Here is a 21622-nt window from a genome sequence, read left to right as displayed (position 1 = left end):
CTGATTTATTGATGAACATCTCAGTTGCCTTCTTTTCTCCCTTGCCATTTTGTTTTCGTCAGCAACAAACGTTTTGTACTTAAATTTGTTTTGCACCATTCTGGTTTATTTCCTCAGGGTATATTCCCAGGAGTAGAATTACTGAGTAAAACGGTCTGAAGGTTTTAAATTTCCTGATACATGTTTAGCGCAACACCCCTGTGTCAGGAAGTCTCAGGAAACGTGTTAAATAAGGAAACATTTTTCCATCTACATTTTCATTCATTAATTCAACAAGCTTTAATTAAGTACCTATTACGTGCTGCTGCTAAGTCGCTTCAGTCGTGTCCGACTCTGTGGGACCCCATAGACGGCAGCCCACCAGGCTCCCCCGCCCCTGGGATTCTCCAGGCAAGAACACTGGAGTGGGTTGCCATTTCCTTCTCCAATGCATGAAAGTGAAAAGTGAAAGTGAAGTTGCTCAGTTGTGTCCGACTCTTAGTGACCCCATGGACAGCAGCCCACCAGGCTCCCCCGCCCCTGGGATTCTCCAGGCAGGAACACTGGAGCGGGTTGCCATTGCCTTCGTATCAGGCACTAATTGTTGTTGTCTAGTTGCTCAATCGTGTTCAGCTCTTTGTGATCCCATGGATTGTAGTCTGCCAGGCCCGTTTATCCATGGAATTTCCCAGGCAAGAATACTGAACTGGATTCCCATTTCCTTCTCCAAGGGATCTCCCCAACCTGGGGATCGAACCCGCTTCTCTAGCATTGGCAGGCAGATTCTTTACCACTGAGCCACCAGGGAGGCCCATCAGACACTAATTAGGGTGAGGATAAAGCAGTGAGTAAAATATGTACAAATCTATTTTATTGAGCTTTCTATTGAGTATGGAAAGACCATAAATAAACAAAGGAGAAAATATATAAGGTACATAATTAAATAAAAATATAACTATTTTATAAATGTCTATTTTATATGAATAAATTATATACAGTCTTGTATAGTATATGGGCTTCCCAGATGGTGCTAGTGGAAAAGAAGTTGCCTTTAAGGACTTAAGAAACAGAGGTTTGATCCCTGGGTCAGGAAGATCCCCTGGAGGAGGAAATGGTAGCCCACTCCAGTATTCTTGCCTGGAGAATCCCATGGACAGAGGAGCCTGGCAGGCTATAGTCCATGGGGTTGCAAAGAGTCAGACATGACTAAAGCAACTCAGCATGCCCATATTATAAAACCATTATGATTACAGTGGGAAAGAAACAAAAGGAAGGGAATTAGGACCTGCAGGAAAGGTCTCAGCAATGAGGTGACCTATAGTAGATGAAGGACTAGTAGATATAGACTTAGATCTGTAGTAGATCTAAGTCGATGAGGACAAATCTATAGTGGATGAAAAAGTAAGCCTTGTGAATATATGAGGAAAGAGCTTTTCAGGCAGAGGGACTAGCAAGTGCAAAGCTCCTGTGCTGGGAGCATTCAGGAAGACGAAGTCCCAGTAGGAGGAAGACAGCAGTAGAATATGCTGGATCACAGAGGCGCTGAAAAGCAGGTCAGAATCTCACCTAATCTGCTCTCGCTAATTTGAGACCTTGGACCAGTCACTTCATTTCTCTAAACCAGTGGTTCTCAACTAGGGGTGGTTTTCCCTTCCTAGAGACATTGATTTGTCATGACTGGAGGAGGGGTAGAGAATGCTACTGGTATTTAGTCCTGGGGATCAGGGATGCTGGTGAACACCCTGCCATGCACAGGACAAATCCTGACGGTAAAGAATCACCCAGCCCAAAATGTCAGGAGGATCAAGTTTGTGAAACCCTGCGAGCTTCAGTCTGCACATTGGTAAAATGGAAAAGCCAATTTCATAAGCATGTGGGAGAACCAAGTGATGGTAGCAGTGAATCCTTTTTGTAAGCTAACATACTACACACACAGAGGGCAGCGGTAATGTTGGTCTTGCATTGTTATGTATTTTTTTATCATCCTCCATAAGGGTTTGGTTTGAGGGAGCCACCTCAGGTTCTTTGCATCGCTGAACAGTTCTTCCCCCAGCTGTCTGCATGGTTTCCTTATATCTCACCCTGTCACTGAGGCCTTCCTCTTCGGAGCATCAGGGCTCGCCCTTTGATCATCACACGTATTTATGTATCTATTGTCTGCCTCGCCCAGGTATTTTGTCTTTTTTTTTTTTTTTTTTGCAATGCTTTTCACTTGCTTAGAACATTGTCTGGCACAGAGAAGATGACAAATAACTTCTCAAATGAGTGGACAAATTGAATGAGAAAATGAGTCAATGCATGGCTGACATCGAGTGTTTTCTTCAGCTTGTTTAAGTTTCAAAGAATGGACTACTTGGTTTAGCTAATGCAGGTTTCTTTTTAGTTGCAATGGGAGTAACGTTAGCTAACCTGTGTAGACCAAGCTCTGTGATCAACACTTACTAAATATGTGTACATTTAATCCTCAAAAAGTTTGGTGTGGTCAGTACCTCTAATTGCCCCCCGTTTTCAGATGAGCCAGGAGGGGCTGGGCGAGCTCAGAAAATTGGTCCCAGATCACATGCCAGGATTTGTACCTAAGCCTGCATGACCTTGAAATGCTGATTTCTCACCAGTTCTCTGCTGCCTTTAAGTTGGAGAACACGGGGTCCAGGAATAATCATAAAACAGTTTCAGGCTTCATGGAGAAAAAGCCATTGTTAGGGTATAATAAAAATTGGCACCTTGTTTCTGCCATCCTTTAGCTCTTCTAAATTCATGAAAGAGTATCTGAGATTCTTTTGCCTCCACCTGCTAATGGCCTCCTTATCTCCTAGGCTGTGCGTGCCCACCGCTTGCTTTGACTGCCTTTCAGCTTCTGCTCCTGGCTCCCCTCTGTTCCTTGCGAGATACACACTATTTGTCTCTATCTCCTTGCATCTCCTCTTCAAATAACGCAGGAAAGGATCTGTCACATTCGATGTTGAAAGTCCTAATGGGCAAATCCTCACACCAGGCCACACCACCATTCACCCACAAATCCGAGGCTGTCTGCCTTTTCTGCCTATATAGGGAGCTCTGGTCCCATCCGCTTTGCTGAGATGGTGGAATCTCAGAGTCACCAGCAAGGCGCCCTCTGGGTGATGAAGCACCCGCATGTATTCACACTAAAGCAGGCATCTGTGGGTTTGGTGCCTCAAAGCATAGCATCCTGTCCAGAACGGTGGGGAGTCCATCTGCTCAGAGCAGGGCTGGTGTGCTTGCTCCAGAAGAACCTGGTTTGTGAGTAGCTCAGCTTAGTGAAGAGATAAATCAGAGAGTGACAGATTATTTTTCTAAGTGTCTTTATTTTATAAAAGCATTCACCACAGGCTCTCTTTCAGTACCCAGCACCCCCCTGGAGTGTAAAAGAAGATGGGATTTAATCAACTTTTGGCCTACCGAAATCTTTCAGTGTTCAGACCACAGCACAACTCCAATGGCACGCCCCTCTAAGAACTAGCCAGCAGCTGGGTGATGGTTTTGGAGAGGGGCAGATGTCCCCACATAACACCTCAATCTTAGGCAAGTTAAGTAACCTCTTTAAGTCTCAGATTCCTCCTCTGTGAAACTGATTTAATAATTGTGTCAGGTTCCTAGGGTTGTTTTGAGAATGAAATCCAATAATATGTGAACAGGTTTGTGCAAAGGCTACTTGCCTTACATATTAATGATCTTGGAAACGTCTTATTTCCTTCTTGAACTTCCGTCCTTCCATCTGTACAGTGAGCAGCTTGGAACTTTGCTGATCAATTCCTACCCTTTCTGATACTAAGGTTCTTGAATTTTCCCAATCAATAGAAGTTGATAAGAGGCCAGACAAGAAATTCAACATTAAAAAAACTAAAATCACGGCACCCAGTCTCATTACTTCATGGCAAATAGAAGGGAAAAGGTGGAAGCAGTGACAGATTTTATCTTCTTGGGCTTCAAAATTACTGCAGACAGTGACTGAAGCTATGAAATTAAAAGTTGCTTGCTCCTTGGAAGAAAATCTATGACAAACCTAGACAGTGTGTTGAAAAGCAGAGACACCACTTTGCTGACGAAGATCCATATGATCAAAGCTACGGTTTTTCCAGTAGTCATATATGGATGTGAGAGTTGGACCATAAAGAAGGCAGAGCACCAAAGAATTGATGCATTTGAACTATGGTGTTGGAGAAGACTCTTGAGACTCCCTTGGACAGCAAGGAGATCCAATCAGTCAATCTTAAAGAAATCAACCCTGAGTATTCATTGGCAGGAATGCTGAAGCAGGCAAGATGCTGAAGCTGAAGCTGCAATACTTTGGCCACCTGATGCGAAGAGCCAAGTCATTGGAAAAAACCCTGATGCTGGGAAAGATTGAGGGCAGGAGGAGAAGGGGACCAGACAGGATGAGATGGTTGGGTGGCATCACCGACTCAATGGACATGAATCTGAACAAATTCCAGTAGATGGTGAAGGACAGGGAAGCCTGATGTGCTGTAGTCTGTGGGGTCGCACAGAGTCGGACACAGCTTAGTGACTGAATAACAACACCACCAGACAAGAAATTCAGGCAAGGCTTTACTGGGGCCTCTGCTGCAGCAAGGGGGAGCAAAAGCAAGTGATAGGTCCCCTTGTTTGCCCCCAGCCAAGGGCAGACTGGGTCCTCATCTAGGGTGAGAAGGGGCGGAGGTCTAGGGCTCGGGCCACAGGGGCGGCTTAGGCAGCTTGCCCAGCCTTGGGTGGTGGTGTGTGCAGAGGGCTTGCGCAGTGCCCTGCTTCTGCTCCTGGCGCCCTGTTTTTGCTCCCACTCTTCAGGAGTGGCAGTTGGGTTTCTGATCTCTTTGTATCTTCTTGTCCATAATTTGCCCCAACTGTGTATGCATGCAGTTATTTTTAGTGTTTTAGAGTTTCTTTGCCTTGTATTGCTTGAGGAGATGTTTGTCTGGATACGAGCACTGCAAGGAAGGGTCCCGGGTCCTAGATCCCAGCCTGTCTCACTTGCACCAGATTCCCTGGGCTGTGGATACACATATGGCATGGGGCCAGTGGAATCTGAGCCAGAAATCAGTGCCACATGCCTAGTTGGCATGACTAATGGTGTGTGTATAGCGGGGAGAAGTTATTAGAAAAACCAGCAGGTCTTTAAGAGGAAGAGAAGAAGCCTTTCTTTCATGCAAATCCTTATCTCCTCATACTTCCTTGGACGGAAATGATGCTAAGAGAAAAGGGGCGCCAGTCCCTCACATTCTAACTGTAATAGGTGGCAGAGACAAGTCTCAAGCTTCTTTTTATAACCTCCTGGCTCCAGGATTATTCCCAAGTGTCCCAAGGAGGTCAGCAGAGAGAGCAATCGCTTCCTCATCATTTCCCTTGTGAATGAAGCCTTCGGAGACCAGATGCATCCACTTCATTATAATTACGTTAAGTGCCGCCTGATTGGCGCTGTTCATCACCCCTCCGGAAAGCGGCTTCGCCCAGTGGACAGACAAGCAGCCTGCTTGGGCTCAGCGCACCTCCCTCTCATCCGTCTGTGTCCTTGGCAATGGCTGTTCGTGGTGCCCAAGGCTGTCCTCTGGAGGAGAGGAAGCAGTGGGGGTAACATGTGTGGCCTGGGTTGACTCCCCCTCCTCCTCCCTGGGGCTCAGAGTAACTGTGCACAATCAGCTGCACCATGAGACCTCTGCACCCTCATCCAGCTCTTAACTTGTCAGGATGTCGGGAGGAAGGTGACCTTGGTATCCTTACAGGTGAACCTCCTGGGAGGTTCCTTTTGTCCTGAGGCATCTGATTGTCCTTGCTGCGGGATTCTGTGTCCTCACCTTGTAAGAAAATGAGGTCTGCCCCATCCTTCAAAAGGGCCAGAGCATGGTGGAGACTGTTCTGATGTCAAGGGCGGCCTTTTGTAACCTCAGTTGTCTATGCGTGGGTTCAGGGAAGGGGGATGTGAGTTCCCAGAATTAAGAGAATGGGGCTGGCAAATAAGCAAAGAGTCCGTGGGAGAGGGAGGCTCTAACCCGGGTATTTAGGGCTGAGAAGGACTGAGATGGAAGGTGCAGGGAGGAAGCTAAGGTCTCTCTAGAGCCTGGTGATTAGGTGTGTGGTTCTGGAGCAAGGCTGCCTTGGTTGACTCCTGATGTTAGTACTTTCTGAGATCTACTAGGCATGCATAACGTTGACCTAGGAGTAAATGTCGCCGTCTCTCATTGTCCTCATCTTTAAAATGGGGAAAGTCAGAGTTGGCAGAGTTGTTGTTAGACTAAATGGGTTAAAACATGTCACAGGGCTTAGAGGAGTGCTTTTTACAGATAAAAGGCTCCACTCATGTTAGTTATTATCCTATTGAGAGTCTCCTGCAAATAGATGAGGCACTTCCTAGGCTGCTTTATTTAGTTCTAACAACTGCTCAGCAGTTCATTTGTTCATTCATTCACCAAAGATTCATTAAAGCAGTAGCAAAAGTGGCTGGCATGACCCTGCCCTCAGAGATGTTGTCCTTTAATGGGAAGAAATGGCAACCTGCTCCAGTATTCTTGCCTGGAAAATTCCATGGACAGAGGAGCCTGGCGGGCCACAGTCTGTGGGGTTGCAAAGAGTTGGACATGACTGGACAATGGAACCGCAATGGGAAGACAAGACTTGAGACGTGAACTGAATTATCAGTTACTGACCACCATGGACCCACCAGGAAGAAAATGTGCTGAGTTCTCTGGGGGAGGAGAGAGGGGGACTTGGCCTCAGTTTGGCTGTTCAGCAAGCCCTTTCTGAGGAAGGAATAAACTGAAGTCAGAAGGATGCACAGTGTTTGCCCCAGTGAGGGGCTGAAGAGGCAGTGGAAGAATTTCTACAAAGAAAGAGCCTAGCCCGTCCCGTGACCTGGAAGGCCAATGTGACTGGGACACAGGGAGGGGGACGGGGCCACTCTGTTACACACAGATGGAGAAACCGAGGCACAGCAAGCTAGTGTCTGTCCAGAGGTGTGATATCGAGCACAGAAGGGTTGGGTCTTCCCGAGATGGCAGCTTTTCTTCCAGCATCATTAGGATGGGCACTGGCTATGCTGACTGTGGCTTGCCTGTCACGGGAAGGGAAGCAGCTGTGCCTGAGCTGAGAACAGTGCCTTCAAAGGTGGCAGAGTGCTCCTCGAGTTTCCCACCTGAGTCTGGACCTTATCTGTTCTAATTCCCTTAGGGTTACAGGCTAGAGTGGAATTAATTTCCAAATAGCCTTACCCGAGCTCCAGGCTTTAATAGCTCCTGTGTCCTCTGGGTCATCCTTGTCATGAGAATCCCTGCTCACATCACTGGTGCAAAGTATTTTTGGGTTTTCATAGCTGGGCGCATGCGCGCGCACACACGTGTGTGTGTGTGGTGTGTGTGCTTTTCTTCCCCAGAGCTTTCCAAGTTCACCTAGGGAAATGCACGGGACTTGGGTGAAATTTATTTTCTGGGAAGGCAGGCAACACAGAACCATTTCTCTCCCTGCATAAATATGCATGAGGTCCGCCCGCTCTCCCCTCCCTGGGAGGCAGGGGTGGAGGGGGAGGAGAGTGCCCTGTGTGACTGGTGTCTCGGCCCTGCCCATGGCTGCTGGCACCCCATTAATCAGGGGGGAACAGCAGCCTCGTGAACTGTGAAATTGGCAGCCCCCTGACAGCTCTGGGCCCGGTGGAGCAGGGAGTCTATTTCACAGCTGGAAGGTGGCTGTGAGGAGTGGGCAAGGAGGGCGCCAGGCTTAGCAGGCCAGAGCGGCCTGGGCCCCCTCCTGGCCTGCCAGACCCCCACGAGCCTTGCTCTTGATTAAGGGGAGATGTAGGGGAAAAGAGAGAGGGACAGGCAAGAGATGGAACACACTGAATGAATGGCCATCATAACAAATGCTCATTGAGTACCTGCGATCTACCGAGGTCCAGGAACTAGGATGTGCACTTTTAAAAATTATTTATTTATGATATATTTGGTTGTGCCAGGTCTTAGCTGTGGCATGGAGAATCTTCCATTTTGCTTTTGGCATGTGAGCTCTTAGTTACGCCATGCAGAATCTTTTAGTTGCAGTACGTAGAATCTAGTTCTCTGATCACAGGTCAAACCCAGCCCCCTGCATTGAGAGCATGGAGTCTTAGCCACTGGACCACCAGGGAAGACCACTGTGCAATTTTGAAAAATTTATTTAATCCTTATGAATACCCTACATGGTATCATCATGAGCCCCATTTTACAGACCAGGAAAAATGGGACTCAGAGAGATGAACTGTTTCAAGCTGTAACATGTAATAGATCTACGCTTGGTACCCATGTCTCTGACTGTCGGCCTCCAGAATCTGCATTTTACAGCCACTGCACAATCCCACTCTCTGCTGCTGCTGCTAAGTCGCTTCAGTCGTGTCCGACTCTGTGCGACCCCATAGACGGCAGCCCACCAGGCTCCGCCGTCCCTGGGATTCTCCAGGCAAGAACACTGGAGTGGGTTGCCATTTCCTTCTCCAATGCGTAAAAGTGAAAAGTGAAAGTGAAGTTGCTTAGTTGTGCCCGACTCTTAGCAACCCCATGGACTGCAGCCTACCAGACTCCTCCATCCATGGGATTTTCCAGGCAAGAGTACTGGAGTGGGGTGCCATTGCCTTCTCCGATCTTGCTCTCTAGCATGCTATTAAAACAAAGCAAGCAAACGAAAAATCCAAAAAGCAAGAGAGAAGTGTCTCATTCATTCAGTGGCCACTTGCACAGTATACACTCCATGCGGAGACTTGAGTCGCTGGGCCAAGTGCTGGGGTTCTCTGGGGATGAACATCTTTGATGGTTCCTGTATTTGAGAGATTTGGCTCAACAGGTATTCACAGCAGCATGACATATATTTGAGAGTGGGGCCAGTGTACAATCTTAGCTCTGACATTCACCAGCTCTGTGACCTGGGGCAAGTTACTTAACCTCTCTGGGCTGCAGTTTCCCCATTTCTGAAACAGGTACATCGGAATACCCTTTTGAAAAATCTCTATGAGGATTAAATGAGATGTGCCATGTAAGGTATTTAGAATGGTTCATGCATAGTGAGAGATCCATAAATTATTGCTGGGAAAGGTGCTGAAATATAGAGATGAACAGATATTAGAGGAGCATTTAACTGTGCCAAGGGTGCCAGGGAAGGTTTCCCTGGAAAGGTGACATCTGGTAGATAAGAACCTCATCAGTTAACCCAAGGGGCAAGGGGGGATGTGCAAAGTCCTTGAGGCACCTAAGAAAAGATGGTACATTCCAGGAGCTGTAGGAAGTCCAGAGTGGCTGGAGCAAGGGGGCGTGAACAGCAGGAGCAGACTAGTGTTGGACACAGAGGCCGGACCACAGGGAGCTTGGACTTTGCCTGCAATGCACTGGGCAGTGAAAAAACTTTTGCTCAACCATGCCCAGTTACTTTCCTTCCCAGGAGGACTACTGAAGTGGCGCAATAAGCGTGGATTAGAATAACGGCAGGGAGACTGAGGCAGATGACCGCTGTGATCCAGGTGAGAGATGAGGAGTTGGCACTCGCTGGTGGACACCACGGGGTTTTTCTGGGAGTGGACCTCCCGAGTTGACTCTGAGCTCTTCTTACAGATGTGCCATGTGACTTGACTTGGCCGCCCTACTCCGGACCTCAGTTCCCCCATCGGATAAATGAGTCCCGGTGATCTCTGAGGGGCTTCCTGTTCTCTTCCTGCTTCCTGTACTCTTGTGCATGTGTGGGTGCTCAGTTGTGTCCAACTCTGCAACCCCGTGGACTGTAGCCCGCCAGGCTCCTCTGTCCATGGGGTTCTCCAGACAAGAATACTGGAGTGAGTTGCCATTTCCTCCTCCAGGGTATCTTCCCAATCGAGGGATCAAACTTCAGTCTCCTGCCTCTCCTGCATTGGCAGATGGATTTTTTTTTTTTTTTTTAATGACTGAGCCACCTAGGAAGCAGTCCTATATCTGTAAGAGGAAAGGTAAAGAGGGTGAAGGTGTCTGAGGTGAGGAGATAGTGAAATATAAGTGGAGGAGAGTAAAGTAAGTCCCTAACCACTGATTTTCCACAGATGTGAGTGATGCATCTGCAGTGAGTCAGGGAGGGAAATCTGGGGTTAGGGACATGAGAGTCAGGAAGATCCCGTCACTCCCCTTCCCCAGCAACCTTGGTTGCAACAGGCAGTTGGGGAAGTGGCACCCCTGGGGTCCTTCCCTTGCACCTTGCTTTGCGGAGGGAAAGAAAGAAATAGAGGGCAAAGGAGAGTGCATGAATGCATGGCAAGAAGACAAGAGACCATCTTTTTGGAGCAAGGAGAATAAACCTTGTCTCTTTTCCTATCATTACAAACCATGGGCTTCTATGTTAGGATGGCGTCTCCCACTCCATAGTCCTTTTCGCCTCTTGGAAAGTCTGTTCCATCATGTGGGAGATACACATAGTATAATAATATGCGGGCTTGATTATCTCTAGCTGGTGGTATAGATAAAATATCTGATATGTTTATTTCATGTGATATTTATACACGCATATATTGCATGCATATTTATATACAGATATATGTGTGTGTATACACACACACACACACACACACATGTAGCATGATATATATATGGCTTCCCTGATGGCTCAGATGGTAAAGAATCCGCCTGCCAATGCAGGAGACCCGGGTTTGATCCCTGGGTCAGGAAAATCCCCTAGAGAAGGAAACTCACTCCAGTATTTTTACCTGGAGAATTCCACAGACAGAGAAGCTATATAGTCCATGGGATCGCAAAGAGTTGGACATGACTTCATCACTTTCACTTCACTTCACATATATACCATACACATATACAGTGTTGCCTTTCCCAAACTAGAAAATAAACTCCAAGAGAGTTGGAATCTGTGGGACTTCCCTGGTAGCCCAGTGACTAATACTTCACTTTCTAATGTTGGGGGCCTGGGTTTGACCCTCAGTCAGGGAGCTGAGATCCCACTGGCCTCACGGCCAAAAACCAAAAATGTGAAACAGAAAAAATGTTGTATCATTCAATAAAGACTTTTAAAAAGAGGTCCACATCAAAAAAATCTTAAAAAAAAAAAAAAAAGAGAGAGAGAGAGTTGGAATTGGGAAATCTGTCCCAGCTTTTGGAATATTTCCTGACATCCAGTAAGTCCTCATACTTATTGGTTGAATAAACAGATAAGCTAGTGGAGTTTACACACCCTTATGGTAGAAAGCAAAGAGGAACTAAAAGAGCCTCTTGATGAAAGTAAAAGAGGAGAGTGAAAAGGCTGGCTTAAAACTCAACATTCAAAAACTAAGATCATGGCATCCTTTGCCCATCACTTCATGGCAAATAGATGGGGAAGCAATGGAAACAGTAACAGACTTTATTTTCTTGGACTCTAAAATCACTGCAGATGGTGACTGCAGCCATGAAATTAAAAGTTGCTTGCTCCTTAGAAGAAAAGCTATGACCAGCCTAGAGAGCATATTAAAAAGCAGAGACATTACTTTGCCGACAAAGATCCATCTAGTCAAAGCTATGGTTTTCCAGTAGTCATGTATGGATGTGAGAGTTGGACCATAAAGAAAGCTGAGTGCTAAAGAATTGATGCCTTTGAACTGTGGTGCTGGAGAAGACTCTTGAGAGTCCCTTGGACTGCAAGGAGATCAAATGAGTCCATCCTAAAGGAAATCAACCCTGAATATTCATTGGAAAGACTGATGTTGAAGCTGAAGCTTCAATATATTGGCCACCTGATATGAAAAACTGACTCATTTGAAAAGACCCTGATGCTGGGAAAGACTGAAGGCATGAAGAGAAGGGGACGACAGAGGATCAGATGGTTGGATGGCATCACTGACTCAATGGATATGAGTTAGAGCAAGCTCTGGGAGTTGGTGATGGACAGGGAAGCCTGGTGCGCTGCCGTCCAAGGGGTACAAAGTCGGACACGACTGAGCGGCTGAACTGGACTGAATGGAGTTAAGTAGACTGTAAAGTGTTGTGTGCCTGTGAATTTATCTGTTACTCCTCTTACCTGGGGAGTCTCAGTCTTGCCTACCATGTTGACAAAAATAAAGGAAGGAGAGGGACAGAAGGGCTCTGAGAAGCCTGGAGGCGGCTCAGCTGTCAGCCTCCCCCTGGACGGCCCCATCTGTGGATGGTGGTCCGGGAGCATCCTGGCTGCAGCGGTGGGGATCTAACAGCTTAGTTACGGCCAGTACCACTGATGTAGCCCAGTTGGGCCCAGCCCTGTCCCCCTGCAGATGCTGTTTTTGCAGTGTTGAGTGCTCTGATTCCCCGGTGGCCTCCTTCTCTGGGTTCTTGTTAATTAGATCTAAGTGTGAGGAGTCTGGTGCCAGGCTGAACCTTGCCCTATGGGGCATCCACGGTGCCACTTCTTGTTGTGTTCCAAGCAGTTGATGAGGGGCATTTCCAGTTTTTGTCAATGATATCCCCTGGCATTGCAGGCACATTTTTTCTTGTCCTTAGGAGCTGGGGGTGAATCCAGTCTACCCTATGATGCTGTCAGGGTTGAGCACACAGTTATGTCTAAAACTCTGTCCAAGAATCGGTCATAAATCCTAACTGAATGCTTCCTCCCCCTCCTTTTCTTCAACACTCACTGAGTGCCTCCTGTGTGCCAGGCACACTTCAGACGGAAGGGACAGAGCAACCATCAAAATTGACAAGTCCTGAGCTACATTCTAATAGGGCAGTGGGGGAAAGACAAACATTAATCCCAGGAATCCACCTGTACACACTTCGGTGCAGGGCAGTGATAAGTGAATGGTGGGTAGGGGCGTAAAGCGCAAAGAGTTAAGGCTCTGTTATTACATAGAAGATAGCCAGTCTGAGAGCATGACTCCCAAAGCTTTGAGATAGGTTCCAATGATGCGGGCACAGTGGGGATGGAGCAGAATGAGAAAGGGGGAGAATTATAGGCTATGAGATTAGACACTTCATGTGGGGCCAGATCACACCAGGCCCTAGGGGTGATGGCGAAGAGCTGGGGTTTTCTAAGTGTGATCTGCAGACACTGGAGAGTGTAGAGCAAGGCAGCAGTGAGTTCAAATTTATGATGCTGGTGGAGTGTAGAGACTGCAGGGCATAAATGCAGAAGCTGGGAGAACAGTTAGGAGATGGCTGCATATAACAGTAACAGTTACCACTGCTGTGCACACAATGAGTACTTATTGTGTGCTCTGTGTTAATTACACTTGTAATACTCCCTAATTAAGGATACTCAGTGGTGAGAATTTATACCCATGGTCCACTGAATGAGGATATACCATTTGTTCACTTCTCTCCAAAGTAGGGGGATTTTAATGTTTGAGTTGTTTCATGCTTGAGTGTTCCCCTAAAATGATTTGCAAAATTCAAGATATCTTCCAATTTTGTGGCAAAAATAGATTTACGGCTTCATCAGTCAGTCAAAAAATTCCCGGACAGAATTAGGAGTCATGAGACCTGGTTTCAGTTGCTGGAAAAGGCAGACCTTCAGGCAGCCGCACACGGGGACTTTAAGATCACGAAATGACTTTTATGTAACTGGCTTTGCTATAATGCCGTTAAGTCAGAGTAATGGGGAGCCAGACTGTCTAAGTTCTCTTCCAGGCTTTTCCACTTGATAGCTATGGGGCGGAGGCAAGCTGTTTACCTCTTTTCCCCTTAATTTTCTCATACATGAAAGGCAATCATAAAATAAAGCTCACTGTAAGTATTTAAAAAGCTCTAATAGATGGGGAAAACGTGGGAACAGTGGCAGATGTTGGGCTCCAAATTCACTGAGGACGGAGCTGCAGCCATGAAATTAAAAGATGCTTGCTCCTTGAAAGAAAAGCTGTGACCAACCTCGACATTGTAGAGACGTCACTTTAACGGCAAATGTATGTAAAGTCAAAGCTATGGTTTTTCTACTAGTCATGTACGGATGTGAGAGCTGGACCATAAAGGAGGCTGAGCACCAAAGAACTGATGCTTTCTAACTGTGCTGCTGGAGAAGACTCTTGAGAGTCTGTTATACAGCAGGGAGATCAAACTGGTCAATCTTTAAAGGAAATCAGTCCTGAATATTCATTGGAAGGACTGATGCTAAAGCTGAAGCTCCATCCAATACTTTGGCCACCTGATTCAAACAGCTGCCTCATTGGAAAAGACACTGATGCTGGGAAAGATTGAGGGCAGGAGAGAGAAAGGGGTGACAGAGGATGAGATGGTCGGATGGCATCATGGATTCAATGGACACGACTTTGAACAAACTACAGGAAGTGGTGGAAGACAGGGAAGCCTGGCATACTGTAGTCTGTGGGATTGTAAAAAGTCAGACATGACTGCGATTGAACAACAAAAATATGCACTGTTTAGTACCATGGCTTGGCCTGCCCAGGGACCATTTTTATCATTAGCCCTTGCCACAATCCACTCTTATTTCTGGGGGGGGTCTCAGAAATTTTCCTCTCAGAAATTAAACTTGTTTAGTACCCTCAATTAAACCAGTTGAGGGTATTGTTTAATAACTAACCCAGGGCAGCAGACATGAACTTTGACCTCAGAAATCAGAACCAAGGTACCTGAGTTCTCTGGCCAGGTGATTATATTAATCTTATGGATGTCTGAAGCTTGTAACTAATTTCTCTTCTCTGTGTTGTCTGCTGGGATGCTCAGAGTCTCATATGAAGCTGCAACTCTAGGAAGTGTTCATTTTTATGTTACTTTTGATTAGTGCTCTTTCCCTTGGGTTGATCTTTATATCCTTATATCTGTCGCTCTTTCTTGTGGATTACATCTTTCTTTAAAATTCTCTGAAAGTATATTTTATTTTAGATCATGTAATAAAGTGTATTTTAACCATGTAACAGTGTATAATACAATATATGTATATACATGATATAAATATATAAATACAAATATATATGGCTTTCCTGATGGTTCAGTCGTAAAGAATTCAACTGCCAATGCAGAAGACGTGTGTTCGACCCCTGCACCAGGAAGATTCCCTGGAGACAGAAATGGTGACTCCAGTATTCTTGCCTGGAAAATTCCAGAGACAGAGGAGTCTGGCAGACTATGGTCCACAGAGTCACAAAGAATTGGACACAACATAGTGACTGAACAACAATATATGTCGTATATATGCTACATATATAGTCTTACCACTGAATTAGAACAAATATAAATATTTTGTAGTATACATCAGTTCAGTCGCTCAGTCGTGTCTGACTCTCTGCGACCCCATGAACTGCAGCATGCCAGGCCTCCCTGTCCATCACCAACTCCCAGAGTTTACCCAAACCCACGTCCATTGAGTCAGTGATGCCATCCAACCACTTAATAATCTGTCATCCCCTTCTCCTCCTGCCTCCAATCTTTCCCAGCATCAGGGTCTTTTCAAATGAGTCAGCTCTTCGCATCAGGTGGCCAAAGTATTGGAGTTTCAGCTTCAACATCAGTCCCTCCAATGAACACCCAGGACTGATCTCCTTTAGAATGGACTGGTTGGATCTCCTTGCAGTCCAAGGGACTCTCAAGAGTCTTCTGCAACACCACAGTTCAAAAGCATCAATTCTTTGGTGTTCAGCTTTCTTTATAATCCAACTCTCACATCCATACATGACTACTGGAAAAACAATAGCCTTGATTAGACAGACCTTTGTTGGCAAAGTAATGTCTCTGCTTTTTAATATGCTGTCTAGGTTGGTCATAACTTTCCTTCCAAGGAGCAAGCGTCTTTTAATTTCATGGCTGCAGTCACCATCCGCAGTGATTTTGGAGCCCAGAAAAATAAAGTCAGCCACTGTACATCAGATATATTTTTATAAATAAAATGCTAAATCAAACAGTTAAATAATTTTCTCCATTGCTTGCATTCCTCACTTCCCTAGACTTGATGTTTCCCTTCTATTTGAATGTTTATTCTTTTACTTCATGATCATATCTGGGCTGGTCTCCCGTGCTTTAAAATTTTATATTTTATCACACTCAGGCCAGCAGTGTATATAATTCATGTTTTCCCAAGCTCTAACAATACTTATTATCAACAGCTTATATTTTGTCCTTCAAATGAAATTATGATTCTAATGGTTATTTAATTTGCATGTTAGAGATTGCTAATATCTTTTATTAAAGCTTATTTTTCTGTCAATTTCCACATTTATATCCAAATAGCATATTTTTCTAGTCGGTTATTTTTTCTTATTGATAATAACCAAATTAAGAAAAATAAGTTACCCTTTGTCATTTGAAAATACTTTCTTCCAATCTATGACTTATATATTAATTTTTTTTAGAGTAATCTCCTCATTTTTATAATTTTCACTACAATGCTATATAAATTATTTTTATTTCTAATTCATATTTCTTGTGAATGATGGAAAAAAGTCTTTCACTCTTGGCATGTTTTAATAATGTTCCTGTATTTTTTAGGAAGATCCGCTAGAGAAGGGAAGGGCTACCCACTCCAGTATTCTGACCTGGAGGATTCCATGGACTGTATAGTCCATGGGCTCACAAAGAGTCTGACGCTACTGAGTGACTTTCACTTTCACTTATTCTAAATTCTTAAGATTTGGCTTGATACCTGAATCTTTACATATGGGTTTGTTTGTATATGGTATGATTTAGAGACTAATGGCTTTATGCTTCACGTGGATAGCTGGTTTTTATGTCAGCTCCCCTAAGAGTCCATCTCTGCGTCTTTACTCCACTGGTTCATAACATCACTGTCATATAACAAGTTTCTGTCTGTAGAGGACAGTTTCTGAGATTGCTTCCTTTTTACTGGCCTACTTATTGATCTGTGCTCTAGCAACATTCTGCTTTTAATTACTAAAATTTTATAATGTCTTATAATTTTATAATGGTATCAGATAGGGCAGGGCCCCTCACTGTTCTCACTTAAATATCTTAGCTGCTCTTCTCTCTTTACTCTTCTGGGTGAATTTTAAGATAACTTTCTCCCATTTTAGGAAACATTTTGCTGTGATTGGTATAGTGATTACATAAAATTTACAGATTGGTTCCCTGGTGGCTCAGAGGTTAAAGCGTCTGCCTAGAATGCAGGAGACCCGGGTTCGATCCCTGGGTTGGGAAGATCCCCTGGAGAAGGAAATGGCAACCCACTCTAGTACTCTTGTCTGGAGAATCCCATGGAGGGAGGAGCCTGGTAGGCTACAGTCCATGGGGTTGCAAAGAGTTGGACATGACTGAGCGACTTCACTTTTTTGCAAAACTCACAAAACTCAGACTTCCCATCCTTGAAATAATAGGTCTCTTTCTTTGTCTTCTTTTATGTCTTTGAATAGAGCTTTAGAAGCTTTATCCATACACCTATCATACCCTGTTTATTATATTTAACTTCCAGTAGCATCCCCACTTTCTATTATTATTGCAAATTGTATCTTTTCATTTTTATTGTATATCTTAATTTTTGCTTTCCTGTGTATAGATATTCTGGTTTTTCATTGAATCCCAAAATATGAGTAATTATTTTATTATTTTTTTTACCTATGGATTTTTCTGTGTAAAAAAAATCATATTCTATACCATTAACAGTCACTTTGAAAATCTGTATACTATCTTATCTTTGTTTTCTCTTCTCCTTTTGCATGGACAGTCATTTTTGTTCATGACTTTAAGGGGAAGAATACTAAAACCCTTCCATTATGCGTTATGTTTCTGTAGTGTTCCGTAGATACGGCACCCCACTCCAGGACTATTGCCTGGAAAATCCCATAGACAGAGGAGCCTCGTAGGCTACAGTCCATGGGGTCGCAAAGAGTCGGACACGACTGAGCGACTTCACTTGCACTTTCATAGATAATCACATAGCAAAGTTTTTTTTTTTCTTTTTTTGAAGTTTCTGAGTCCTGTCCAACTCTTTGTGACCCTGTGAACTATAGCCTGCCAGGCTTTTCTGTCTATGGAATTCTCCAGGCAGTTCTACTGGAGTGGGTATCCTTTCCCTTCTCCAGGGGATCTTCCCAACACAGGGATCAAACCCAGGTCTCCTGCACTGTGGGTGGATTCTTTACCAGCTGAGCCACCAGGGAAATGCTGCAATGGGGTTGGTAAGCTTTTAATAAGGAAATTTCTCTTCTAGCTTTAGCATATTAATTTAAAAAATTATGATTTTGGGTTACATGTTACTAAATAGCCTTTCTGTATCAAGTGAGATGGTTGTATTTTCCCTTTTAACCTGATTGTGTGGTGTCTCTACATACATATACGTTCTACATATACATGTATATTAGTATTAGTAAACCATCCTTACATTTTCTAATACCTTAGACAAGTTTCAGTACCAACATTATCCTAGCTTTATAAAATATGAGTTTAAACAGCCTTTCCTCTTATTCTGTCATGCTGTTAAACATACTCAAATGTGTAATTACTGTGTGAAATTCTAACATTTGTTAGAATTTATGCTTAAAACTGGGCTTCCCTGGTGGCTCGATGGTAAAGAATCTGCCTGCAATGCAGGAGACCTGGCTTTGATCTCTGGGTTGGGAAGATCCCCTGGATGAGGGTGTGGCAACCCACTCCAGTATTCTTGCCTGGAGAATCCCCATGGACAGAGGAACCTGGTGGACTATAGTCATGGGTGGCAGAATTGGGCAAGACTGAGCAACTAAATACGTATGCTTAAAACTGTTACTATCTGGGCCTGATATTTGTGTCCATCTTTATGTTAGATGGTAAATTCTGTCTACTGATTCAGATATTTATATGCCTATTTCAGTCATTTATTTATTCTTAAATAACTTGTGGTTTTGTTTTTTGTTTTGTTTTTTTAATTTTTATTTTATTTTTAAACTTTACAATATTGTATTAGTTTTGCCAAATATCAAAATGAATCCACCACAGGTATACCCGTGTTCCCCATCCTGAACCCTCCTCCCTCCTCCCTCCCCTCCCCTCCCTCTGGGTCATCCCAGTGCACCAGCCCCAAGCATCCAGTACCGTGCATCGAACCTGGACTGGCGACTTGTTTCATACATGATATTATACATGTTTCAATGCTATTCTCGCAAATCTCCCCACCCTCTCCCTCTCCCACAGAGTCCATAAGACTTGTGGTTTTCGAGACAACTTAGAATCATTGATTTTTATCTGTGTTGTACCATTATGGACATAATGTTTTGTGTTATAAATATGTGTGTATATATATGTATGTAATATGTACGACTTAGTATAGATATCTGACATCTCTCAGTTCAGTTCAGTCACTCAGTAGTGTCTGACTCTTTGCGACTCCATGGACTGCAGCACGCCAGGCCTCCCTATCCATCACCAACTCCTGGAGCTTGCTCAAACTCATGTCCATCAGGTCAGTGATGCCATCCAACCATCTCATCCTCTGTCGTCCCCTTCTCCTCCTGCCCCCAATCTTTCCCGGCATCAGGGTCTTTTCCAATGAGTCAGTTCTTCATATCAGGTGACCAAAGTATTGGAGCTTCAGCATCAGTCCTTGCAATGAATATTCAAGACTGATTTCCTTTAGGATGGATTGGTTGGATCTCCTTGCAGTCCAAGGGACTCTCAAGAGTCTTCTCCCACAGCACAGTTCAAAAACATCAATTCTTCGGTGCTCACATTTCTTTATAGTCCAACTTTCACATCCATACATGACTACTGGAAAAACCATAGCTTTGACTAGACTGACCTTTGTTGGCAAAGTAATGTCTCTGCCTTTTAACATGCTCTCTAGGTTGGTCATAGCTTTTCTTCCAAGGAAGAAGCATCTTTTAATTTCATGGCTGCCATTACCATCTGCAGTGATTTTGGAGCCCAAAAAAATAAAGTCTGTCACTGTTTCCATTGTTTCCCCATCTATTTCCCATGAAGTGATGGGACCAGATCTTAGTTTTCTGAATGTTGAGTTTCAAGCCAACTTTTATACTTTCCTCTTTCACTTTCATCAAGAGGCTCTTTAGTTCTTCTTTGTCTTCTGTCATAAGGGTGGTGTCATCTGTGTATCTAAAGTTACTGATATTTCTCTCGACAATCTTGATTCCAACTTGTGCTTCATCTAGCCCGGCATTTCACATGATGTACTCTGCATTTAAGTTAAATAAGCTGTGTGACAATATGCAGCCTTGACATATTCCTTTCCCACTTTGGAAACGGCCTTTTTTCCACATCCAGTTAGAACTGTTGCTTCTTGACCTGCATACAGATTTCTCAGGAGGCAGGTCAGGTGGTCTGATATTCCCATCTCTTTAAGAATTTTCCATAGTTTGTTGTAATCCGCACAGTCAAAGGCTTTGGCATAGTGAATAAAGCAGTACCTATAATTATGCCCTCATTTTAATTCGAGATGTGGGATTATTTGGGCATCTTCTCTCAATCATTTTTGTGTTATATCTGTTGTATTAATATTTTTTAATTTGGCCACAGTTTGTTGAAACTTGATGTTATTTCTTTTCTTATTAATTTATGTTATCTAAATTTTATTCTTTGCATATCCTTTTTTAAATTTATTGAACTATAGTTGATTTACAATATTGTGTTAACTTCTGTACAGCAAAGTGATTCAGTTATACATATATGTTCATTCTTTGTCATATTCTTTTCCATTATGTTTTATTACAAGATATTGACTATGGTTCCCTATGCTATCCACTAGGATCTTGTTGTTTCTCCATTCTGTATATAATAGGTTACATCTGCTAATCCCAAACTCCCAATCCATCCCTCCCCCACCCATCCTCTCGTGGCAACTACAAGTACGTTCTATATCCTTTATTTTTACTCTAGTATTCTCTTTTAAACAATTGAATCAAAAGCCTAGGTCATTAATTTTCAATCTTTTTCTCTTACTGATGTTTGCATTAAATAGTTAACTTTCTTCTAAGTATTGTTTTAATCTCTAGATGTCAGGATTTGCTCTGTAATGTACATGTTGCTCTTTAGTCCTAAATATTTTACAGATTTCTTTGTTTTTGAATGCTTTTTGTTTAAATTTTTTTGTTTTTGTTTAAATTTCTGAACATATGTTTTTAAAAAGCTTTTTTATATGACTCTAATTTTAATATACTTTGTCAGAAAATATGATGTGGATACTATCCTTAATTCTCTGCTGAGATTTGCTTTGTACCCTAGGCCATGGCTACTTTTATCAATGATTCCTGTGTGTTTGAGAAACATCATACATCTCCTAATTATCAGACAAAATAGTCATGTATAATCATTAATCTTGCCTGTTAAATTTTATTGACCAAAATTTATACGTCCCAATATTCATCTGCCATATATATATATATATATTTTTTTTTTTCCCTTTTTTCGGTTCTTCTTTCTGAGACAGAAGTCCTAAAATCTTCCCAATCAAAATCTAGACTGGTAGACTAGTTAATTCTCTTATTTCTGACACTTTGTGTTCTTTTATGTTGGAGGACTGCATTGCTAAATGAATAAAGTTTAAGACTGTTAATTTTTTGTAGGGAGTTGATTTTTTTTTATCATTAAATCACTAATATCTGTATTGCTGATGGTCCTTTTTTTCTTTCTTTTAGATAGTATTTCTCTAGGGTGCATTCTTCCATCCCTTGTCTTATAAATGAAAGGGCCAGGACTCAGAACACAAGTAGGCTATTGAGCTCAGAGGGTATCAGGAATGATATCTGGGGTTATCTGATAACTAATAGATGCTTAGTTAAGTCTGATTTCAGTTGATCTGGTCCATG

At 43.5% G+C, this 21622-nt stretch overlaps 1 protein-coding gene and 1 non-coding gene across 4 annotated transcripts in view; both read left to right on the top strand.

The window, feature by feature from the left end:
• Window positions 1-21622, top strand: part of ASTN2 (astrotactin 2) — a 1047731-nt gene that overhangs the window by 241179 nt on the left and 784930 nt on the right. The gene's annotated exons all lie outside the window — the stretch shown is intronic.
• TRNAS-AGA (transfer RNA serine (anticodon AGA)) lies at window positions 16956-17027 on the top strand. The gene has a single exon. It is a non-coding gene; the product is annotated as a tRNA-Ser (tRNA).

This window comes from Bos indicus, chromosome 8 (genome assembly GCF_029378745.1).
Source record: "Bos indicus isolate NIAB-ARS_2022 breed Sahiwal x Tharparkar chromosome 8, NIAB-ARS_B.indTharparkar_mat_pri_1.0, whole genome shotgun sequence".
NCBI lineage: Eukaryota > Metazoa > Chordata > Mammalia > Artiodactyla > Bovidae > Bos > Bos indicus.
Note: the sequence above shows the minus strand (reverse complement) of the source record. Positions and strands in the feature narration are given on the sequence as shown.